Here is an 18895-nt window from a genome sequence, read left to right as displayed (position 1 = left end):
TGAATCTTCCATTCCATGTACCTGGTTTATCTCGCCATTTTCTAAGGTTTTCTTTTCCTTCTTTCCATAAAACTTTCTAGTTTTCTGTGTCTAGAGGTCTTACGTAATTATAATTTTAGATTAAATTTAATCTAAGTTTATAGATTTCAGGTTTTTGGTTTTTTGGTGTTACTGTTGTAAATGACATTTTAAAATATTACTAATTGTTTTCAGGCATATAAAAATATAGTTTATTTAGATACCATGACCTTATATCCAGAGACCTTGTTAACCTCATTTATTTCAAGTACTTCGCTGAATCTTTTGGATTTTCCAGCTATACAGTCATGCCATCTGTGAATAATGAAAGCCTTATTTCTCTCCAATCCTTATACTTTTTTTTTCTTTTCCTTTTTGCTTGTTGCACTGGCTAGGACCTCCACTATGATGTTGAATTAAAGTGGTGACCGCAGGCATCGTTGTCTCATTCCTAATCTCGGAGGTAAAAATGTGTTCCACATTTCAAAATTAAGTATGATGTTTGCTGTAGTTTTTTTTTTTTTCTTTAATAGAACTCTTTTTAAAAATCAGATTAGGAGTTTCTATTCCTAATTTGCTAGAATTGTGATGAATGGTATTTTTATCAAATGCTTTTTATCAAATGCTTTATCTTAATTTTGAGATGGTCGTATGATTATTTTCTTTTTTTAAATAATGTAGTATGCAAGGAAGGACAAACTTGGAAGAGATTCAGACTTTGTTGAGAAAGTATAGTTCAGCCCACCTAATGGCAGAGGAGGTTGGAACTGGTTCGGCATTGTTAGACCAGGAATAAGCTATCTTCTGCGACTGCAGGAGGTGGGTGAATATGTAGGTGAATTCTGGTGTTAGTGGGGAAAATAGACCTTGAAGAACATTTGGGCTGCATGGGGTCTTTGTTTTTTGTGTTGTGAGGACTGAGGAATGGTTAGTGCCAGGCCAAGGCTTCAAGGTTGTAGAGGGACTGAATTCTGGACTCATGGCTGGGGCTGGCTCCACCTGATATTCTCACATCCACACTGCTGACTCCGGGTCTGCATTGGACATGGTAGGAGAACCTCTTCCTTACTGATGCAGTATCCCTATCGTGTCATCCCTAATGTGTCCTGAGTAACCATAACACCATGTTTGCATTAAAGGAGAAATACTTAATTTCATTTATCCCAGAGCATATATGGAAGGTGCACTTGGAGTCGAGAGGCAGTAAATTGATAACACATATATCTCTATAGTTTAAAGGTACTTTAAAGTTTCTGCATAAGATTAGAAGCTAAGTATAATGTATTTTGTGTATCTCTTAAGCCAAATGAAATGAAAAACTAGAAACTTTTAAGAATAATAGATTCATGTAAATAAAACATTTTAATTTAAATATTTAGAAAGTATATGGAATGTAGAAGCAACATAAACATAATTCTCTAAATCTCTGCTAATCAGTTTTCTGAGCGTCATAACTTGCATTTATTTCTGATTTATATGTGAGACGTATTCTGTAGATGCTTATTTACTGCTTTAGGTAATCAAATTTTGCTACTCACATTTTATCAAATACAAGAGGTCATTAAGAGATACATTATGGTTTTGAAAACCATTAAGGAAGAAAAACACAAACTATGACAGTGTTTTCCTATCACTTAGAATTTTAATTTTATATCTATTAACTTATTTTATACTTATTGGACTTTTATTTCATACTTATCAGTTTTATAGTCATAGGCATAGTGTTTCTAAATCATCATAACTTTTGCAAGTACATGAAAAGGAAAATATAAGTGGAAAAATGTGTAAGGTGTTCCTGTTTTTCACATTCAGAGTCCTACTTCTTTGTAGTGCTTTTTGCCTCTGTGCCATGAAGAGCTCTTTGATGCTATCTTTCTTAAAAGATATGTTGTACAGTCCCCATGACCACCCTTATATTGAGTAATTTTCTCCAAAGACTCATAGGACTCAGCATAGACTTGTACTCAAGGCTATGATTTATTACAGTGAAAGATCCCACAGTCAGCAAAGGGACATGTGGCAAAGTCTAAGGAAAACTAGGCATTAGATTGTTCAGAGTCCCCTCCCAGTGGAGTCACAAGACATATTTAATTCCCCCAAGAATGACTTGTAACAACATGGGCAAAATGTTGCCAACCACGGAAGCTCATTAGAGACTCATGGTACAGGGTTTTTATTGGAAGCTGATTATATAGGCATTCTCTGCATAGCATATACCCAAATTCTAGTAGGTATTGATCATAAACCATGTGGTTTGTACAAACAGTTTAGGCACAGTGAGCCACTATTACCAATGAATGGTGGGAACTTTCCCAATATCTACCTAAGTTTCCTACCAATAGCCAAAGGCCATCCTTGAAAGAAGGCCTTTACAAGGATAGCAGTTTAGGCTTGCTATGTTAATTCATTAATATGCAAAAGATCATCATGTCTAAGATTTTTCTTAAAAGCCTTTAATATCCATTCTGCAAGTTTTTATTCTGGTGCTATCCTGATCTTACCAGAAGGAATTAGTGGAACATATGGCCATTGTTGATTTGAATGAAGGTCATAGGGTTGTATATCATCATTCAGTGCCACTAGGAATAGCAACCAAGTTTGCATATGTTCAAGCTACCTGTACCCCAATTTTAGAGAGGTGGAAAAATGTGCATCTTGGAGTCATTGGAACAAGTAACCTAAAAACTGCCCTTTTCAGATCACTTGCTATATTGCCAAACTTACCCAGATTCAAAGGATAACAAATGTTTGCTGCTGAGATGATTTTTATGAAAATTTTTGTGGGAAAGAGTAGAGTGGATTAGAGCATAAAATTTTAGGGTTTAGCTGTGACCGTCTTTTGTCCAGGATGCAGGAGAAAGGACAAATTGCCAAACAGTGCTCAAAGACTAGAGATCTAGTCTGGTAATATTTAGCCGCCTCCTTCTTCCTGTCTTCTTCCCTCAACAATTTCACACATACAAAAATGAAGCTTCTCTAGTAGAAGTTCTAAGCCCTGTCCTTTGAAATTCTCTTGTGTACACTCTCCCTACCCCTTCATTGAGTTACATTATTAGAATTGGACTTGGAGAACAATTTGAAACCACTTTTCTAGTCCAGATTTTTCCTTTTCTAGATGAGGAATTTGAGACCTTTTGAGGTTGTAATTGTGCTTTTCTTTGGTCTTTATCTGTAAAATTTTTCTTTAGATTTAGAATAGAGAAGGAAAATTCTTCGAAATTAACACAGTGATTCTGGGACTTTTGTATTGTCATTACTCTCGTTCTAGGGATTTATTCTTTCATGCCTAGTTTAGTGCAGCTCCTCCATTAGTTTAGTTTGCTAGGGCCACCATAATAAATTACCATAAACTTGGTGGCTTAAAACAACAAATTCATTTTCCCACTGTTTTGAAATACAGAGTTCCCAAATCTAGGTGTCCGCAGGGCCACATTCCCTTCAGAAAGCTCTAGAGGAGATTCTGTTCTTTGATTCTTCCAGCTTCTAGTGGCTTCTTTGACTTGTGAGTGCATAATTCCATTCTCTGCCTTTTTTACATGGCCGTCTCCTCTGTCTTTCCTTTGTGTGTCACTTTTAAGGACACTTGTCATTGGATTTAGGTCCCACCTGGATAATCCAGGATGTCCTTATTCCAAGATCTTTAATTTTATCTGCAAAGACCCTTTTTTGAAATAAGGTCACATTCCCATTTTCACAACTAATTGCTCTTCTTCCATCTGTGCTTTCTTTTTTCACACTGTAATATGTGTACTTCTGCTAGATGAATTTTCTTAATACTCCTGCTAATTTTTTGGCTTCCTATATTTTTTCTCTACAATATTTCTTATTTTTCTCTTTCCATTTATAGTTTTCTTGGCTAGGCTTTAAGCTCCTGAAAAGTAAGAAATATACCTTCTTTTCCTCCACAGCATTAAGCCTGGCCAATTTAGGTAGGTGTTAAGTAAGTGTTAGTGAAAAAAAAAATGAATGTGCAAACAAACCAAAATAAGAAATTTGCATTTCTGGCTTCATCTTTGTTATTTTATTACCAGTACTTGGATTTTCCTGAATTCTTTCAAACTACTTTTGCATTTTCTGTTTCTGTGAATCTCTTCACTTTTGTTCTTTCCACAGTGCCTTTTCTCTGCTTTGAAAAACTCAACTTGCCTAAGATCCCACTTAAATTTCACTATTCTTCCACAAATTTACCCAAATAAAATTAGAATCACTAGTTTAGGCTTAGCTGAAGGAGAACTTTGCTTTTATTGATGGAACTTTTCTCACACTTCTCTTTCCTTCTTCCAAGTCTGTACATTTGTACTCTTAACTAGAGTGTCTCTCAGAGGATATGGTCCATTTTGCCTTGGAATGTCTAGGTTTACAACTGTTATTCTGGCATAAATACCAGTAATGCTCCTTCACTTCTCTTTCGCTCTAAAAAATGTTTTGGCTTAGATAGCAATTTATGTGGTCACTCTACCCTTAATAGTCTTGTATGTCTTATTTTCTAGATTCTCAGCTCTTGGAAGTCTCAGGCTATACTACTTTCTGTCTTATAGTACCTAGTCTTTAATATTCAGTGAATAAAACTTAATATTTACACTCTTACTATGTACCATACATACTACATTTTGTCTATATTAGTTCACTTATTTTTTCAACCTAAACTTGTCTTGTAATGTCTGATCCCCAGTGTTTTTCTTCACTTACACCCAGTCTTGCAAAATCTTAACTCTAAATCAGTTCAATTGTACAAATTATTTATACTTACCTCTCTTCTACTAGTAATGTCTGGGAAGGAAAAAATAATCATAACCACGTAGATTGGTGTCACTAAGAATCAGGCTTTAGCTTTAACTGGACCTCAAACAGTTCCTGTAGCAATTCTTCCTTGGGTGCTTAGTAAGTGCACACTCCTGTGTTTGAATTTTTTCTGTTAAATTTTACTGAAACCTTATTAATTAGGTGACAGTAGTTCCATTTTATAGGTGATAAAACAGACTTTCAAGTACTCAGGTTCACACTGGTAATAATTTAGAGGTCTGTGTGTTCTTGAGTCGAGTTTAGTCTGGCTCCAAAGTTCTTTTTTATTCCACCCTGTTATTCACAATCTTAAGTATCATTCTTCGGGCTGAGAAGTATACTACTGAACCATAAGTACCAAGTACTTGTTTAGAGATGCCTCCTTAAAACAGTACATTTGAGATTTTGGGATTATTAGTGCACGTTATAAATATGTTTATGAATTTATATGCAGATCATTATAGAAGGCTATCATTTATAAGAATTGATATTACATCAGTATTTTCAAAGCACTAGTTCTTTAAAATGTCTACTTCATCTGAGAACATTTACATTTTCATAGGCCTCTTTTTCTGTATCACTTAAGTAAGGTTAAAGGATCAGAAATAAACTCATTAGTATGATTAAAAAATACTTTCGTTGGTTGAAATTGTTTACCTTTGATTATAAAATTTACTGCTAGAATAATGGTAAAGCCTAAGATAATATAATTACTATAGTATTTTGGGGGATACATTTTATTATGATGATTAAAACTCATAAATTCATTTAAACAGTTTCATTGTTTAAAAATTGGCAGTTTCACAGGTTGAAATGGGAATTAAAAGAGCAAATTCTTAATAATTGTTGGGAAATTTCATTCTCCCATGCATTTCACCTCTGTTGGAAATAATGCTGACTTAAGAACTACAGTCCCTCTCCACCCTTTTATTTTGAAAATCACCGAGCTTTTGAATGTCCCCACTAATAGCCCTTCTAGGTGTTCTTTCTGTGAAACATTTAGAATTTCTTCATAATGTGTTAAGCATGATGGAATTGAAAAGATTACCTTTTAAAGCCAGGAGGCTTCTTCTTGTCTCTTTTGCTGCTGGCCATATGATAAGGCCAAATTACTTCACTGTCACTGTAAAATGAGTTTCAATAGGTGCCCTGTAAATTCTCCTCCACCTGATGTAAGATTTTGTGCTTTTGTTCTGAAAATATGAAGGAATTGTGTTTTTAAGTATAAAGTATATTCAACTGAAGAGAACCTTCATTTACTTTAGATCAAAATATTTTATTTATTTGAAATTAAAAGGTGATAATTGAGACCAGGTGGTGGAAATGACATTTTAGAAAGATCATTTTATAAAGGCTGAAATTCCTACTTAAAGATTAATAGAGATGATATGATATAGTGAGATGAAATTTGTATTTAATGTTAATATATAGGGAATATTGTGGTAGAAATTTGTCACCTCTTGTACCTTTTATTCTTTGTGTTGGTTATATGTAAATATACAAATCTAACCTTTTAAAAATTAACTCTTTGAGGCTTTTTTTTGTTTAGTTTTGTATAAAATGCTAGACCTATAGTTAGAAAAGAAGTTAACTTTTATTTATTTATTTATTTATTTATTTACGCCTGCAGCACCTGATCTTCCTAGGTAGTCTCCCGTCCAAGTACTAACCAGGCCTGACCCTGTTTAGCTTCTGAGATCAGACGGGATCGGGCTTGTTCAGGGTAGCATGGCTGTAGAAGCTAACTTTTATTGAACTTCTGTTCTAGAATTATACTATCTAGAACTTTGTGCAGTGAAATAATATAAGCCATACTTCTCAGGACTATAGTCATTTGCCACATTGGGCAATTGAGCACTTGAAATATGGCTAGTATACCTAAAAACCTGAATTTTAAATTTTGTTTAATAGGTTTAAATAGCCACATGTGGCTAGCGACTGGGACAGTGATGTTTTAAGAAGTGATGGAGCACTGTGCCAGAGGATAATTAAAAGACTAGTTCTAGTTCTCTACTGTGTCATTTCTGATTACTACCCTTTACCCATTTTGGATTAAGCTATCTCTCCAGTCTTATTTTATTTCTGTATTTTGGCCTCCTACTGAATCTTTGCTTAGCCTGGAATGGTCTTTCTAGCCTAGCAAATAAGGGCGGAGGGGTGAGGCTAGTATTTAGAAAAGAACTTTTACTACCATATCTACCAACCTGTCTGTCTATACAGGTAGACTCTCTGCTACAGTGGTTGCACAGTGACTGGTCAGTGGTATCCCTTCCAATCCCGTCCCATACTGTTTCTTCTGAAAGATGTTTTAACAATCGCCCCATCTATTGTTGCATAAATTTTTCTTTTCAGTCATTTTAATCAGCATAAAAATATGCTATAATATCTCCCATTTAAAAAAATACTCTCTCTGACCCATCATGTGTCTCTTGAGCTGCTGTCTGATCTCTTTGCCTGCCTTTCTGGTAAAAATCGTATTAAAAATTACCTATATTCTAAATGTTCTCCAATCCCTCTCCTGTTCTCACTTTTTTTAATAAACAGCCTTACTGGGTACAAATGATGTATAAGCTGAACATGTATAAGGTGTACAATTTGGTAAGTTTTAACAACATTATACAGCTAACAGATGATTTAATAAATCATTACTAATGAATGAAGATGGCGAATGTTATCCATCACCCCAAGAGTTTCTTCTTCCGTAAATTGTCTGTCTTATCCTTTCCTATTCTACTTCTCCCAAGCAAGCACTGACCTTTCTGTCACCATAAAGAAGTTTGCATTTTCCAGAGTTTTGTATAAATGAATCATACTCTATGTTCTCTTTTTCTGTCTTCTTTCAGCATAATTATTTTGAAATTCATCCATGTTGTTGCATGTATCAATTTATTTCCTTTTATTGCTGAGTAGTATTTGATTATATGAGTATTCCTTTCAAAATTTTTAATAAACTTTAAAATTTTTAGAGCAGTTTTAGTTTACAGCAAAACCGAGTGAAAAGTTCACATATATCCCTGGTTCTTTTCTCCACACTTCCCCCTCTTCTGCCAGGATTATCATTCCCTACCAGAGCAGTGCATTTGTTACCATCAGCGAACCTACATGGACACATCATAATCACCCAAAAGCCGTAGTTTACATTTACAGTTTACTCTTGGTATTGTACATTCTGTGGGTCTTGTTAAATGTATAATGACATGCATCTATCATTATAGTATCATACAGAGTAGCTTCACTGCTCTAAAGATTCTGCGTTCCACCTGTTCATTTCTCCCTCTCCTCTAACCCCTGGCAATCACTAATCTTTTTGCTTTTTAGTTTTGTCTTTCCCAGAATATTATATAGTTGGAATCTTTCAGTATGTGTTGCCTTTACCAATTGACCTTTGTAACTTCGTATGCATTTAAGGTTTCTTTGTGTCTTTTCATGACTTGATCTTTTGGATGTACCACAATTTATCTGTTCACCTACGGAAGGACACCTGAGTTGCTTCCAGGTGTTGGTAATTATGAATAAGTTGCTGTAAACATTCGTATGCAGGTTACTGTGTGGACCTAAGTTTTTTACTCATTTGGGCAAATACCAAGGAGAGCAATTGATGAGTCCTGTGATAAAAGTATATTTAGTGTTGTAAGAAATCGCCAAACTGTCTTCTGGAGTGGCAGTACCATTTTCATTCATACCAGCAATGAACGGGAGTTCCTTTTATTCCACATCCTTGTCAGGATTTCGTGTTGTCCGTGTTTGGATTTTGGCCATTCTGATAGGTGCGTAATGGTACTTTATTTACTGTTTGTATATTTTCTTTAGTAAAGTGTCTGTTCAGGTTTTTGGCCCATTTTCTAAATTAGGTTGGCTGTTTTCTTGTTTAGTTTTAAAAATTATTTTTATATTTTGGATAATAGTCCTTATTAGATATGTCCTTTGTAGAGCAGAAACTTTTATGTCATTGTTATCCTGCTTACCCATTGTCTCTTTCATGGATCATGTCTTTGATGTTGTATATAAAAAGTCATTGCCATACCCAAGACCATTTAGAGTTTTTCCTATATTACCTTCTAGGAGTTTTATAGTTTTGTGTTTTACATTTAGATTGGTGATCAGTTTTAATTTTTATGAAGGGTGTAAAGTCTTTGTCATATTTATGCATCCATATGCCTGGTTGTTATGGTATCATTTGTTTAAAAGACTCTGCTCCATTATATTGCCTTTGCTCCTTTGTCAAAGATCAATTGACTATAGTTGTTATATGAATCTTTTTCTGGGCTCTCTGTTTCATCAGTCTTTTTGTCTAATCTTTAACTAGTGATGCACTCTCTTGATTACTTTAGCTTTATAGTAGGTCTTCAAGTCAGGTAGTGTCAGTACTCTGACTTTGTTCTTCTTCTTAGATATTGTGTTGGCTATTCTGGGTCTTTTGTTTCTCCATATACATTTTTAGAATCAGTCGTTGTTCACAAAGTAACTCGTGGATATTTTGACTGGGATTATATTGAATCTGTAAGATCAAGTTGGGGAGATATCGAGTCTTTCCGTGAACATGGAATATCTACATTTATTTAGTTCTTTGATTTCTTTGATAAGTTGTCAGTTTTCCTCATATAGATCTTATACATATTTTGTTAGATTTATACTTAAATATTTAATTTTGGGTTGCTAATATAAACAATATTTTGTTTTTAATTTTAAATTGAACTTGTCCATTGATATTATATACGACAGCAATTGTATAGTGCAACCTTGTAATCACTTATTTGAGTTTTTTTGTCAGATCTTTCTGATTTTCTATATAGACAATCATGTCATCTATGAGCAAAATTTTGTTTTCCTTTTCAATCACTATACCTTTTATTTCCTTTTCTTATTAACTAGAACTTCCAGTATAAGTACAATAAAGGGGATATCCTTGCCTTGCTCTTCATCTTACTAGAAAAGCTTCCAGATTCTCATTATTAAGTATGATGTTAGCTGTAGGTTTTTTAAGTAGATGTTCTTTAACAAGTTGAAAAAGAGCTTGTCTATTCCTAGTTAGGTATTTCTTTTTATTGCTGAGTAGTATTCATTATATTAGTATACCGTTTTTTTTATTCACTCACCTGTTGATGGACATTTGAGTTGGTTTCAGTTTTGGCTATTACAAATAAAGCTGCTATAAACACTTGTGTACAAGTTTTTGTATAGACACATGCTTCCTTTTCTAATGAGTAAAGACATAGTGAAATGGGTGGATAATATGGTACTCTTAAGTTTAATTTTATAATAAGAAACTGCCGAAGTGTCTTCCAATGTGGTTGTACAATTTTATAGTTCAACCAGCAATGTAGGAGAGTTTCAGTTCCTCCGCACTATCTCTCACACTTCAGTCTTTTTATTTTTAGCTACTCTAATGGATGTGTCCTGGTATATTTTTATGGTCTTGCTTTTCATTTCCCTCATGATGTTGAGCATCTTTTCATGTACTGTTTGGTGATGTGTCTGTTCAGATCTTTTGCTTATTTTTTATTGTTTTTTTTTTTTCTTTTTATGGAGTTTTGAGAGTTCTTTATATATTTTGAATTCAAGTTCTTTATCAGATATAAATAAGTCGTTTATCAAATATGTTTTGTACAGATTTTTTTCTCCATTAAGAGGTTTATCTTGACTGTCTTTTGAAGGGCCGAAAATTTTAATTTTGATGAATCCATTGATTGTGCTTTTGGTAACATAACTAAGAAATATTTGCCAACTTAGGGTGACAAAACCTTAAATTTGCATTTCCATATGAATTTTAGAAACAGCTTGTCAATTTTTATAAAATATCTGATTGGATTTTGATTGGGATTGTGTTGAACCTCTAGATCAATTTAGAAAGAATTAAAATTTTAAGTTTTATTTTGAGTCTTAAGCATATCTTTCCATTTATTTGGGTCTTTAATTTCTCTCAGCAAATTTTGTAGTTTTAACCGTACAGGTTTTTGTAGCTTTTGTCAAATTTATACTTATTTCATCTTTTTCTGTGTGTGATGCTATTCTAAACAGCAGTTTTAAATTTTTTCTCATTTTTTACTGCCAATACATAAAAATACAATTAATTTTTGTATATTAATCTTAGGTCTTACATAAGGACTGTTGCTACTGCCCTTTTTATAATAGCTTTTTCCAGATTCCATCAGATTTACTACACAGATGATTATGTTGTTCTGTGTATAAAGACAATTTTATTTTCTAATCTGGATGCCATTTTTTCTTGTCTGATTGTCCTGGCTAGAATGTTGGATAGAACTCGGGGAGACTGCCTGGCTATTTAGGTTTACTCCATGTTGAGGCCTTGGAATTCACTCCGGGTAGTAAGCTGAGGCCAATCATCAGGCTCACCTTGTGTGTTTACTGTCTCTCAGTTGCCTGTTGATCATTGTCTTGAAATGATTGTTTCAGGCAGGAGGGTAAATTCTGTTACTCTTCCTTGGCGAGAAGCAGAACTCTCTACACTATTATAAATCTATTCCAATCAGGCTTATATCCTCACTACTTACTAAGACAGTTGCTAAATTTATTGGTTATTATGGGTCTTTCTCTTTTTTGACCTTTTAGCAGCATGTGGAGTAGCAGCATGATCAGTTTCTCTTTCTAGGTTCTTCGCTTATTGTGCAGGATACTTCTTGATACTCTTTCTTCCCTGGCTATTCTTTTGCCATCTTGCTTTTTGAATTGTACTCAATTTCCAAACCTTTTAATGTTTAAATGCACCATGGATGCTTGGTCTTTATGCTATTAATATTCTGTAAGTAGTTTCATTCAGTCTCATGATTTTATCTACCTTTTTGTATGTTAATTACTCTAAACTTGAATCTGTGGTCCATCACTTTCTCTAGAACAGCATACTTTTATGTATACATTTTTATATGTGTATGTGAGTGTTTCTCCATGGTTTTAAGATTCTTTAGGGAAAAATCTTATTCAAAAGTGATTTTTAACTTTTGGGTTTAGTTTAAGATTGGAAATGTATTAGGTACTTCTGTTTGCAAGCAATTGAAACTAACTCTGGCTACTTAAAATACGAAAAAAGGAAATGTATCATCAGAAGCTTATGGAATCTCAGGGAGAGCCAAATTATAAATAATTGAAGGATAATATAAAGCCTTAGTCAAAGATTTAAGAGTTGAACCAAGAAAAAATTTACATCAAAATTTACTTTTGCAACTAGTAAAAATTACTCAGAATATTTTTTTAGAAAAAAATTAGAAAGTAAAAATCACTCATTACCTCCTAGATATTAAGGCAAAAAATGAAAAATAAAAACCTGATATTTACATTAATGTTTGTTTACTAGTAAAGTTATAAAATTGAACACATTAAAATAGCCATTTATAGGTTTGTTTGTGTCCCCCCCATCTCTTGTATATATCTACTCAAGCTCTGTTCATTAGAGCTTAGTTTTTCTGGGCAAATCTATCAACCTTTTACTTGATATTTTTTCTATCTTTGCTGTTATACTAAGAGTGGCTTTCTCCATTTAAATGTAGAGTATTTTAAATGTTTTTGATTCAGTGGATCCATTTAGTTCTTTTTCCTATCTCTAAATACTTCCTTTAGTGATGATGGTCCCCTAGGCCATGGTTCTTATAGGTTGTAAGGATACATAATTAACACTATTCGTCTAAGATTATTCTGATATTTGCTATTACAGAACACTATATAGTGAATGCCTTTAACAAGATATTTATTTTTCAGTGCTGGAAGCTGAGACATCCAAGATCAAGGTACAAGCAGATTAGGTTCTTAGAGAGGACCCTCTTCTTAACTTGTAGACAGTTACCTTATTTATCACTTTGTTCTCACATGGTCAAGCACATGTGCTCATCTCTCTTCCTTTTCTAATGCCTGCATGGGGGCCCCACCCTCATGACCTCATATAAATATAATTATTACACAAAAGCCCCACTTCCAGATACCATCACTTCAAAGGTTAGGGCTTCAACATCTAAAGTTTGGAGGGACACAATCAGTCTATAACATTTCCTTTATCCTATCTCTTTTCCACCTCTATCTGAGGTGTGAGGAGGATAATTCTGTTTATTTTTATTTTTAATTTGCTTTGTAAATTAATATTGTAATTCATTCTGTCATTGAAGAAGAGCACGAAGTAAAAACTAAAAATTTTTTCTTTAATCCTCAGGAATTCCATTCCCTAGAATAAGTAATAACGTTATCTGCCAGAATATACAAAAGTTATTGTCAGTATGTGTACAGGTATATGTGACTAATTTTTTACATTTAGATCTTTAGTCCATCTGGGTATGTGAATGTGTGTGTTTAGTGTATAGTAGGGATCTGTTTCCAAATATTTAGCTCTTGTTTTTTTAGCATGTCTTGACTAATTCAGTATTTCTCCACTCATAGAAAATAATTAACTTCATTTTATACCATATGCCATTATATATATTGGTCTGATTGGTGTACTCTCAGTTGTTTTTAAGATATTAATAGTAAGCTTTTTATTATTTTTACTTTAATGCTTTTTCCTCTCTCCTACTGAGCCATCGTTGTTTTTGAAATACAGCTATTGTTCCTAGTCTGGTTTCAAGAATTTTTATCAGGATTTTCACTGCAATTACATTGAATTTGTGTCTTAATATGGAGAGATTTGAGATCTATATTGTATTCAGTATTTTCATCCAGGAACATGATGTATCTTTTATTTATTCAAGTCAGTCTCTCATTTTTATAGGTTCTTTAGAACTTTATTCATAAGTGTTTTAAATATCAGTGTTTTGCAAGTATTAATTTTTTTGCAGTAAATTTGTAAAGGTTATTACAACATTGACTTTATATGTTGTATATATTGTGCATGCATGCTTTATAAGCTTTATTGGTTCTAATAGCTCTTTACCTGGCCTTCTTAGATTTAACTTTATTATTAAAAACCCTTTTTGCAGTTGTTAGATTTTTTTTTTTTAATTAGATAATGAATGTTAAATTTTGTTAAATGCCTTTTTAGCATCAAAGTCATATGAACTTTCAGTATGATGAGTAGTCTGAAAATATCCTTACATTCTTGGAGTATACTGTTTGGTCATTGTGTCTTTTTCTTTAAATACAGAGCTGGTTATTATAATATATGAAAATTTTAATTAATATTCATACATTTTTATTGTCCGTATTTTCTGGCTTAGTACCAGACTTATCATAGGTTGCTAAAATACATTAGTAATTATCTCCACTTGAAAGCGTGATGGAGCATGGTGGTAAAATTTTGAGGGCTTGATACTTTTGGGGGGCAGTGGTTTAAAAAGGAACCTTTTTCTTCCATAGCTGTTAAGTATAGTCACTGTGACTTGTCCTTTTTTTGTAATATCTTCAGTCATATCTTGGATGGTAGTTTTTGCACTATCTATACCTGCCTTATTTATTTATGCATTCATTTATTTATGGTTTCTTTCCTCTTGAAAGAGTTCATGGAAATAATATTGTGTAAAGTTTTTGTTTAGAGTCGTTGGAACATGTTTAAGCACATTTTTCTTTATTATCTTTTAAATGATACTCTTCTTCATTTTTGTATTAATTTAAAAATATTATTTAGATAAAACTAAACTTTAAAGGTATCATTTATACTTTTCATTGTTGAGTGCTTCTATTGATTTACTTCTTCGTTTGAGTATTTATTTTGTCAAGATACATATGTGAGTTATAAACTCTCCAAGGACTTATTCTTTATATTTTAATATACTTGTCAGTGAACAGCATCTTTCTTGACTTTAGTATTCGTGAATATTAGTCTTATTTCCCTTAAAATGATTTAGATTTGGTCCATTGCTTTTTAGGAAGGGTATTATTATTATTATAAGGGAGAAGTCTGATGTCATTTTATTTTAACTTTTGCTTGTGGCATTTTGTTTTCATCTATGAAATGGAAAAAATTGATTTCACATTTATGTGTGTTTTTTAAATTAATGTTTTCAAGTAGATGGTGTAACTTAAATGAAGTTTGTTGTTGTTTTTTTTAATAGAGATTTTTGATAGAGGGAACCTCCAAAAGAAGATACTTCAGTATTATCTTTGATTTAACAGATCCTATCTCTATATATTAGTTATCTGTTACTGACTAACAAATACTTTAAAACTGAATAGCTTTAGAAAAATGAAAATTTATTATTTCTCAGTTTTTTGGGGTCAGGAATCTAGGCATGGCCCAGATGGGTTCTTTACTGCGGTCTGCGGTCTGCTTCATTCTCTCACAAGACCGCAGTCAAGGCATCCACTAGGGCTGGGATCTCATCTGAAGGCTTGACTGGGAAGGATTAGCTTTCAGACTTATTTTTGGCTCAATCTAGTGCTTTTTCCACCACAACACCTATTAATGGGTATTTACTTTATTTGAGAGTCACTCTTTTGGTTTTATAATCATCCCTGGGAACATTTAGCTCTTTTCAGTTCTTCCTTTTATTCAGTGGAGAGAGAGAGGAAGGGAGGGAGGGAGTTTGTGTGTGTGTGTACACATGTACTTACAGGAGGGGAAAAAGGGAAGCAGAGAGGGCAACAGGAGGGGAGGGAGATTAATGATATTTTAGAGTAACATTTTTCCATTTTGAGAGCTATACTTTTATTTCCCTACCCATAGGTGCCTTAGCTGGACCCATTATTGTGGAACCTCATGTCACAGCAGTATGGGGAAAGAATGTTTCGTTGAAGTGTTTAATTGAAGTAAATGAAACTATAACACAAATTTCATGGGAGAAGATACATGGCAAAAGTTCACAGACTGTTGCAGTTCATCATCCTCAATATGGATTCTCTGTTCAAGGGGAATATCAGGGAAGAGTCTTGTTTAAAAACTATTCACTTAATGATGCAACAATTACACTACACAACATAGGATTTTCTGATTCTGGAAAATACATATGCAAAGCTGTTACATTCCCACTTGGAAATGCTCAGTCTTCTACAACCGTGACTGTATTAGGTAAGTATGCTTGAATTATATATTTTGGTGGTAGTCATGAGGATTATAATAAAAGTATTTTCAAGAATCTAAATAATTGAAATTATATATAAGTTTAGTTTTAAAATAAAATAATTCAAATATGATTTTTCAAGTTCTGTTTTAAAAATATGATTCTAGGCTCTCTTAATTTAAACAAAATTTTGTCTGTTTCTATCTACCTACCTACCTATCTATATAATGCTATGTAGTTCTTAGCTATGTTACTTTTATTCATGAAAGATTTTTTTTAATTTATAATAATACTAAGTGCTGAGTTTCTTCGACATATTTATTTTCATTATTTTTTTCTCAAATTTTCAACTTGTAATTACTATCTTTAAATAGCTCTTCTGTTTTTTAAAGCGACTGTCTTAATGGAGCCATTGACACCTGTTTGTTTTTCAAATTGAATTTTATTTCTGCTGTTGTGGATTTGCATAGCTATTTGAATCTTGGACTTATTTTTCCTAATGAAAAATCTGCCTTTTTTTGTTTGAAAACTGTTAAAGTTTGTAGTGGAATTTAGAATGAGCTTATTAGCATTAAGGTAGCCACTTGCATGAAAGATAAACCAGTTTAGAAATTCTGGTGAGTACTTTTGAATGGTAAAATAAGGATCAAGGAATAATAGCACCCTTAGCTATTTCCCCCCAAAGTGGGACTCCTTTGATGGGGACAGTCTTTGCTCCAAATTGTCTTGTTTGCTTGTCAGGGACTTCATTAGGTCTCCAGATAGCTCCCCCTACTTAATCCCTTTTTTTTTTTTTTCACTTTTCTTCCAGCTGTTATTCCCTAATAAGCCTTTTACACTTCTCATTTGGTCTCAACATCTGCTTCCAGAGGACCAAACAAGTAGATAGCCCCTAGTATTTAATTTCAGAGTCTCTGGAATGTAGGAGGAAAGCAATTTTGTCCAAATTTGTTATATGTTTTTTTCATGTTGAGAGATACTATGTAAATAAAATTAGATATTTGAGGATTTTATATGTTTACTACACTGCCCTGAGAACTGTGGGGAAATATAACTTATGTTTAAGAAATTGATAATTTGAAAAATGTTTCGATTAGAAGGCATGGCAGAAATTACTGAAAAGTCAAGTGCAGGCCATCAGAGTAAAAAGGTCACAGAGAGTTTAGTGTCAAGAAAATAATTAATTTGTTTATGGAAGAGAGAGCTCATGGGAATAAACTTTTTTTTGCTTTAAATTTTAGTAATTTCCCCTAAATTAATACAGTACTCAGTGGTTTAAAACTCAAGACTGTACAAGACAGTCATGATTTTACCCATGCCTACTACTTTACCTTCACCTATTTCATTTCTTGTTCTACTCCCCAAACCCAAATTTTATAATCGTAATAAACTTTTTGTAGTTCTGTTAATACCTATTTATGCTTTTACCTGTGTTTTAATGCCTGAATTGACTTATTTTTTGTCCTCTCTCTCTCTTCTTACATTCTTGCTATTTAATTACTATTCATCAAACCACGTCCTTTGGAAGCCATTCTTGAAAAATCTACCTACCCCCGCCCTCAAACACACATACACACTCAATTTTCTGGGGTTTTTTTTTTTTGCTCTTTTGTAGTTGTATCTTCAACATGCCTTTATTGTAGCAATTACCATACTACTTATTATTTGTTTTCTTTACTATCAGTGTATGGTGAGCTATAATTCTATACTTTAAAATTTAACATTATATCCCTAAAACCTATAAGAATTCCTGGTATATAGCAGTCATACACTAAATATTTAAATTAGGATATAGGAATGGATTGGTGAACTTAGTAGTTTTAAAATGTTTTGTAGAAAAAATAGTTGAGCCAGTTCTTGAGTGGTGGGTGGGTTTTGGATAGGCAAAAAGGGAAGAAGTATAAGGAGAGCGTGTGAGCCAACAGTGGGAGGCAGAAAACAATGTACATTAGGGCAGAATTTCTTCAACTTCAGCATTGTTGAAATTTGGGGCTGGAATATTTTGTTGTGTTACAGCAGTCCATTATAGACTGTTTAGCAGCATCCATGGCCCCTACTCAGAAGGTACTAGTAGCAGTCCCTTAGTTGTGACAGTTTAGAATGTCTCCAGATATTGCCACATGTCCTCTGGGAGAGGAGGAGAGAGATTACTCACTGTTGAGAAAACCCTCATTAGTGGAACCACTGAATTATTTGTTGATTGTTCAGAGAATTTACATAAAGTACAATAATTAAAAACTAGAAAGGTAGAGTAGGACCACATTTAAAGTTAGGATGGGGAATTTGAGCTTTATATTACTGGAAATGTGAACTGAATGTACAGTGTTGTACTTCTTCTCACCTTCCTTTTTCTCTTCAGACTCTTTCTATTTTTAAGGTATGGTTCATGAACCAGCAGCATTGATATCACTTGGGAGCTTGTTAGAAATACAGAATTTAAGACCCCTCTCAGACTTATTGAGTGATAAATCTACATTTTAGCAGGATCCCCAAGTGATTTATGTGCACAGGAAAGTTTTAGAAACACTGCTTTGACCATCTTTTCACCTTGCTTAGAAGGATGCCTAACTCATAGTAGACCTGATTTAGGTAGTAATGTGATGAAAGTTGTGATTTAGGATGATCAGTCTGCTGTTTTTGATGAAATGAAGAGCTACTGAAATTATAATGCCTCAGCTATGAGACCATGAAGGCTTGAAATTAATCTTCTAATTTCTGCCACTTGAGTGGAAGGAGCTATTATTACAAAGGAATAACTAGGAGGACTTTATGACTGACTGGATATAAGAAACAAGGGAGGTATGAACAATAACAGGTTTTGAACTTTAGTGATTGAGTAAATTACATACCATTAATTTAATAGGTAGTAGTGTTTATAAGATAAAAGTTTTTGAGGGAGATACAAAAAATAACTAAAGGCCTTGGACTAAGTATTTATTAAGGCAGAGGTTGGAAGAAATAGAGATGAAGAGCACAAAGGTTTGAGAAAAACTCGGGCAAAGTAATATTGTTCATATCAAGAGAAGATAAAGTTTTACAGATTAGCAGCCTTTTTCCACAGTGAGAATTAAGCCCTATAGAAAATGATTTGAGTGGCCATTTTTCAGTTCTCCTAAGGATGGCACACAGCTGATATTATAAATGCATAGCTCACAAGTTAATTC

At 33.3% G+C, this 18895-nt stretch overlaps 1 protein-coding gene and 1 pseudogene across 2 annotated transcripts in view; one reads left to right on the top strand and one right to left on the bottom strand.

Moving 5' to 3' along the window:
- Positions 1–420: 420 nt before the first annotated feature.
- Positions 421–18895, top strand: part of NECTIN3 (nectin cell adhesion molecule 3) — an 86616-nt gene continuing 68141 nt past the window's right edge. Inside the window, exons 1-2 of one of the 2 annotated variants that reach the window (XM_023526588.1) lie at positions 421–481; positions 15398–15739. The gene's annotated coding sequence lies outside the window, so the exon portion shown is untranslated. The remainder of the gene's footprint in view (positions 482–15397; positions 15740–18895) is intronic. The other variant, XM_011381701.2, reaches the window with a different exon arrangement.
- On the bottom strand, positions 6422–6540 carry LOC111736534 (annotated as a pseudogene).

This window comes from Pteropus vampyrus, unplaced genomic scaffold (assembly GCF_000151845.1).
Source record: "Pteropus vampyrus isolate Shadow unplaced genomic scaffold, Pvam_2.0 Scaffold1, whole genome shotgun sequence".
In the NCBI taxonomy this organism is placed as follows: Eukaryota; Metazoa; Chordata; class Mammalia; order Chiroptera; family Pteropodidae; genus Pteropus; species Pteropus vampyrus.
This window is presented reverse-complemented; position numbering and strand designations above follow the sequence as displayed.